This window comes from Hipposideros armiger, unplaced genomic scaffold (assembly GCF_001890085.2).
Source record: "Hipposideros armiger isolate ML-2016 unplaced genomic scaffold, ASM189008v1 scaffold_261, whole genome shotgun sequence".
Taxonomy (NCBI): Eukaryota; Metazoa; Chordata; class Mammalia; order Chiroptera; family Hipposideridae; genus Hipposideros; species Hipposideros armiger.
In genome coordinates this window covers 2,219,832-2,226,649 of record NW_017731611.1, presented here as the reverse complement: position 1 = coordinate 2,226,649, position 6,818 = coordinate 2,219,832, and the positions used below count along the sequence as shown (strand labels likewise).

Below are 6,818 nucleotides of genomic sequence, written 5' to 3'. Positions count from 1 at the left end.
TTTTGTTCTTCAGTCTAGTTGTGGAGGATGTTGCTTCACTGGCCCAAGTTGGCACCATCATTGCGCTCTTCCCGGGCAAGGCAGATCAGTCGCCAGCCTCTGGACGGCTGCTCATGGCGGCTGCTGGCCGCTCACGCTTGGATGCCAGCTACACATGGTAGCTTATGGCAGCCCACTGCAGCAGGGAACTGCAGCCTACGCCGTCGCCAGTGACCCACAGCAGCCCAACTCCAGGTTGAGCTGTTGTTCAGCATCTTAGCTGTAGAGGGCAGTGTTACTGGCCCTCATATGTGGGATCCGAACCGGGGCCCTCTGGCATCCCAAGCCAGTTCTTAACCAATGCACCCCTCAGCCGGCCCAATAAGTTGGTTTTAGATTTGTTTTATTTTCGGACCCAGATTCCAGGTGATTTAATTAGTTGCAGCCTGAATTTGATCTTTAGAGAGAGAGACTCATGGGTTGGAATCTCAAAAGGGTATGCTAAGCCCTCCTCAAAAATGCACCACATCAAATGATTTTAATGTTTTCTCTAATGTGTATATTTATTTCAGGTACAGAAAGAGGTGTCTTAGTCTTCAAGAGCACTATTAAATAACCTTGTATATTTCTTCTTTCTAGGGTAACACAGTTTTCCTTAATCTTTACTCTTAATTCCTATTTCCCAACCCCTTCATCATTTTTATTATTATCCTGTAAACTTTCTCCAAAAGCCCTGTTTTTATGAGGTTATAGAATTTATTGTTTGTTCACAATCAGTCTAATAAGTATCTACCTAGTATAAAGAGGAATAATTACAAATTATTTGCTATTTATTGTCACCTGTTTCTGGATGCTAGGATTTTATTTGTATTTTTAACAGTTTTACTTAGTTAGACTTAATTTTCTGGTTGTGATACTTTGTTCTTTAAATCTTTTCCAGTCATACTTGCACATGGCCTGGTTTTTTTTTTAAGGCATTTTATTTTATTTTTTTAATTCATTTTTTAGAACTCAGATTCTTTTTTTCTTAAGTGCTTTTTTTCCTTTTTTTTATATATTAGCTTCAGGTTTACAAAACAACATAATGATTAGATATTTATACCCCTCACAGAATGATAGCCCCCCCCTCCCAGTCTACCACCTCTCTGACATTGTATATAGCTGTTATAATACCATTGACTATATTCTCTATGCTGTACTTCACATCCTGTGATTATATACATTTAGTTATAGTTGACATTCAGTATTATTCTACATCAGCTTCAGATGTACAGCACAGTGGTCAGGCATCTACACAATCTATGAAGTGATCTCTGTCATAAGTCCAGTACCCATCTGGCACTCTACATAATCTATACAGCATTATTAATTATATTCCCCATACTGTATGTCACATCCCCGTGACTATTTTGTGCCTACCAATTTGTACTTTTTAATCTCCTCACCTTCTCCCTCATCCCCCAACCCCTTTCCCATCTAGCAATCATCAGTTATTTTCTCTGTATCTCTGTTCTGTTTGTTTTGTTTACTCTTTTATTTTGTTCTTTAGATTCCACATATAAGTGAGATCATATGGTATTTGTCTTTCTCAGTCTGACTTATTTCATTTATCATAATATCCTTTAGGTCCATCCATGTTGTTGCAAATGGAAAGATTTCTCTTTTTTTATGGCAGATTAATACACCATAAAATATATAAATGTTCCACAATTTCTTTATCCAATCGTCTATTGATGTGCTTTATTCGGTTGTTTCCTTATCTTGGCTATTGTGAGTAGCGCTGCAATAAACATAGGGGTGCACATATTTTTTTCAAATTAGTGTTTTGGATTTCTTTTGATAAATACCTAGGAGTGGAATTGTTGGATCATGAAGTTGCTCTACTTTTAATTTTTTGAGGGATCTCCATACTGTTTTCCTCCATACTCATTGCATCCAAATTGATGCAATCAATTTGCAGTTCCACCAACAGTATACAAGAGTTCCCTTTTCTCTACATCCTTGCCAACACTTGTTGTTTGTTGATTTATTGATGATAGCCATTCTGACAAGAGTGAGGTGTTATCTCATTGTGGTTTTTATTTGCATTTCTCTGATGATCAGTGACATTGAGCATCTTTTCATATGTCTATTGGTCATCTGTATGCCCTCTTTAGAGAAATGTCTCTTCATGTCCTCTGCCCATTTTTAAATTGGATTCTTTGTATGTGTGTGTGTATTGAGTTGTATTTTTTAATATGAATTTTGGATATTAGCCCCTTATCAGATGTATCATTGGCAAGTATCTTCTCCCATTCATAGGATGTCTTTTTGTTTTGTTGATGGTTTTCTTTGCTGCGAAAAAACTTTTTAGTTTGATGTAGTTGCATTTGTTTATTTTTTCTTTTGCTTCCCTTGCCCAAGGGGACATATCAGTAAAAATATTACTAAGGGTAATATCTGAGAGTTTACTTCCTATATTTTCTTCTAGGAGTTTTATAGTTTCAGGTTTTACATTTAAGTCTTTAAACCCTTTTGAGTTTATTCTTGTATATGTGTAAGAAGGTGGTCCAGATACATGCAAAGTTTTTTGCATGTGTCTGTCCAGTTTTCCCAGCACCATCTATTAAATAGGCTGTCTTTACCCCAGTGTAAATTTTTGCTCCCTTTGTCATACATTAAATGACCATATAGGCATGGATTTATTTCTGGGCTCTCTATTCTGTTCCATTGATCTATGTGTCTGTTTTTATGCCAATACCATGCTGTTTGTTTGTTTGAAGATTTTATTGGGGAATTGAAGTGTTGGGAAGTTGGGGAAGCAGAACACTGTGTTTTTCCCAGGACCCATCAGCTCCAAGTCAATCTTTCGATCTTAGTTGTGGAGGGCGCAAGCTCAGCTTCAAGTCCAGTAGCCGTTTTCAGTCTAGTTGTGGGGAGTGAGGGTGGGGTGGGGTGGGGGCGAAGCCCACCATCCCATGCAGGAGTTGAACCGGCAGCCTTGTTGCATTCTGAGCCATCCAGCCGCCCATCGGCAGCTTNCGACGTCCTCCACAACTAGACTGAAGAACCAAAGGACAGCAACTTGTCTGTTCCCCTCCCCCAATTCCCCAATAAAATCTTTAAAAAAATAAAAAAGATGACTCTAAGTGGGAAAAGAAGAGGAAAGTGGTTTTTGGTTGCCTTTTATTCATAAAGAATGCAAAAATAAAATTAGAGATTTGGCAGTCCTTAAAAAATGTACCTTTTCTCATCTATGTTGTTTTTCAAGTTTCTCAGTAATACACATAGGAGTGGATTTGTTTTTGTTTTGCTTTGTTTTTGCTTATCCTGTGTGATACATATTATGGTTCTTATATCTGTATATTCATATCTTTTATCAATTCTGGAAAATCCAAGCTGTACTCTCTTTCAAAATTACATAACCTACATTCTTTCTTGGAATCTTCTTAGACATATATTAGTTTTTAAATTCTTTTTCCTACTTTCTTTCTTACTCTGTTTTTGCCTCATTCTTGGAAATTGCCTTATATCCATCTTCTTTTTATTTCAGGTCTATTTTTCTCACTTTTCTGTATCTAATCTGTTGTTCAACTCATCACCTGATTTTTAAAAATTTATTTTATTTTTTCATTTCTAAAAGTTTTATTTCAAATTTATATGATCAGTTTGATTGTATCTTGTTTACTGACAATTTTTAAATATTATCAACAATTTACTTCTAATGTATGAAGTTCCTGGAGGTCTAAGTTTATTGCGTTTTGCTGTTACTCATGGTGACATGTTTCCTTGTGTGTTTGGTGGTATTGTGAGTTCATATAATTTATTGAATTCAAGATGTAGAATCATGAAAATCTAAATTGGGACTGCTTTCCTCCAAAGAGGAGTTACACTTGCTTCTAATAACCAGGGGTGCTATAAATGTGGGACTGCTTTAGCCCCATTCATGAACTCCAGTTCATTATTGGAGTCTCAAATTTAGCTCTTTCACTTTGGGGCAGGATCCACATTCTGCCTCCCAGTATCAGTGTTGGCACTGGCATTTAACTCCAATGGAACCTCCACTTCAAAATTTACTAACCGCTCACAATTCAGATTTCATATTACTGTATCTATTTTGGCTCTTAGAAAGTTCCTTCACTTTATTGTGTGCCCCACAAAACTTTTAAAAACTATGCTGGTTGTATTTTATCAAGCATATCATTCATTATAGTGTAGAGGAAAGCCCTTTAGAGTAGAGTTCAACATTTTGTTGGAAGTAGACCTTTCATGTATTAATTTTTTCATAATAATTTTTGAATGATGTACTATGTTCCAAAAATAAATTTATTTTGATTGTGAATGTATTAAATTTACAAATTAATAAAGGGAGAAATAGCATTTTTCTATGCTTATATAAGATATTTTTTCTATTTAATTGCTTTACTTTATGTCCATCAAGTTTGTGCTTTTTAGTATAAGTCTCACAAGTTTCTTATCAAATTCATTGATAAGACATTCTTTGGATTAGCTTTTTGGTGGTGGTTATCATCATAATGGTTTTATTATGATATATAGTAAAATTTTGTTTTTGCATATTTATTTTGTAACCAACTACCTTAGTAAAGTTTCTCATGTTTCTTCCTTTCTAAATAGTGCCTGTTATTTTGTATTTTTAGATCTATGCATTGGTTTTGCCTATCACAAAACTACATGTTTTTGTACCAAAACCTTCCAAGATGTAAGATATCTATGTACAATAGCATACACTGAAACTAGAAATAAAAGAGTTGACTAAAATTACCTATGAGCAGATGTTTTAGTCCTTTAGAAACTATTGGAAAGGCATGTTATGCCAACAATAAGTTGGTTTTATTTTTTATTTTTTTAAAGATTTTATTGGGGAATTGGGGGAAGGGGAACAGACAAGTTGCTGTTGTTTTTGTTCTTCAGTCTAGTTGTGGAGGATGTTGCTTCACTGGCCCAAGNTGAGCTGTTGTTCAGCATCTTAGCTGTGGAGGGCAGTGTCACTGTCCCTCATATGTGGGATCCGAACCGGGGCCCTCTGGCGTCCCAAGGCAGTTCTTAACCATCGCGCTACTCGGCCAGCCCCTATACTGTTTTTTAAACTGTTGTTCTTGAAATATAATTTTGTTATACAATTCTAGGTGGTTATTTTTTCTAAGCACTTCTAAGATATTATGTCATTTCTCCTGCTTGCATGATTGCTTTTGACAGGTTTTCTCTCTTGCCCTACATATTATCCTTTATAAATGACTTGTCCTTTTTTTGGCTACTTTATTATTTATTTATTTATTTTAAAAATATTTTATTGGGGAAATGGGGGAGGGGAACAGCGCTGGGGAATCAAGGAAGGGGAACAGACAAGTTGCTGTCCTTTTGTTCTTCAGTATAGTTGTGGAGGATGTCGCTTCACTGGCCCATGTTGGTATTATCATTGTGCTCTTCCCGGGTGAGGCAGTTGCTCGCTGGCCATTGGATGGCAGCGCACGGCAGCTCTTGCCAGCTGCCGGCCACCAGCCTCTCACTCTGGCTGCCGGCTACTCACGGTAGCTTATGGCAGCCCTCTGCAGAAGGGGCTGCAGCCTACACTGTCGCCAGCTGCTTACAGCAGCCCAGCTCCAGGTCGAGCTGTTATTCACAATTTTAGCTGTAAAGGACACAGCATCACTGGCCCATGTGGGAACAGAACCAGCAGCCCTGCTGTTCAGAGCTTGTGCTCCCAAGCCAACTCTTAACCAACTAAGCCACTTGGCCAGCCCCTTGGCTACTTTAAAAATGTATATTTTGGCCCCATGGTGGGAAGATGGAGCAGGTGGCTGGGGACATGGGCAGCTTTCCCTCTTGTATTCTGACATGGTGGTCACACCTAATGACAGGCCTCTTCAGGTGCTGAAAGCACTAGGTGGGGACAGTACAGTGAGGCCCTTCCAGGGTGCTACAGCAGCGTGGGCACCAGTATCACATTATCATACTATTAAAGGTGTGGATTGAAGTGAAGAGAGTTTTTCTGAGTCAGATGGTGATAGCTCTCTATGGAAATGCAAGTGACAGAAATATTTTAACTAATCCCCCCTCTCCCCAAACCAGAGCCTTTTCAGTTTGGCCAGAGCATCCAGAAATCACCTGTTACTGGAGGGATGAAGGTTAACAACATATGAGGTGCTGTGCTGCAGGAGCAGGACCAAGATGCAGTGACCACTAAACTTGGTATCTTGGAAATGAAAGGCCCTATTGACTAAAGCAGATAATCTGAAACCTACAATTATTTGCTTGCTAAGAAACTTAAGACGTTATCTCAAGAACATACAAAAGAATTAGACAAAGAGCTACATGCATATATGTGTGGTGGCAAGAAAACCAGTTCAAAGGAAGAGAAAAATGGGCAAGGTCATCTCAAACGGAAATAACTTGTCAAAGAGACTAGGGGGCAGACTAGAAATGAACTATAAAGGCCACTATGGGATCACAGAGGATGATTCTCAGGAGAAAGTGGCTGATGATGTCAAGACTCACTCGACAACTGGAGTTCCCTGAGTGGATTGGGTGGGAGATTAAGAAAGAAAGACACAGAAGCAAAGTTGGGATCAGGTGGTCCACTGACAGCTGATGGCAGAGCAATGACCCAGTTTATTTTTTACACCAAGCTTATATAGAGGGAGCAATTCCCTCTTTGCAGGGAGCAGTTCCCTTTTAGTAAAGGAGAGTATGGGGAAACAATTTCCCCTTAGCAAAGGTTATGTTTAGCAAGTTCAGTGGTTTGTAGGATCACATCCCCTTATGCAGTCTGCAGTTTTAGTTGCCTTCAGCCTGTTGCTTCAGCTGCTCTTTGCTCTCCAGCAGTACAGTGGGGGTGAAAC

General features: G+C 38.5%; 1 pseudogene; it reads left to right on the top strand.

Moving 5' to 3' along the window:
• Nucleotides 1–5,736: 5,736 nt before the first annotated feature.
• On the top strand, nucleotides 5,737–6,495 carry LOC109390262 (phosphorylated adapter RNA export protein pseudogene; annotated as a pseudogene).
• The last annotated feature ends 323 nt before the right edge of the window (nucleotides 6,496–6,818 follow it).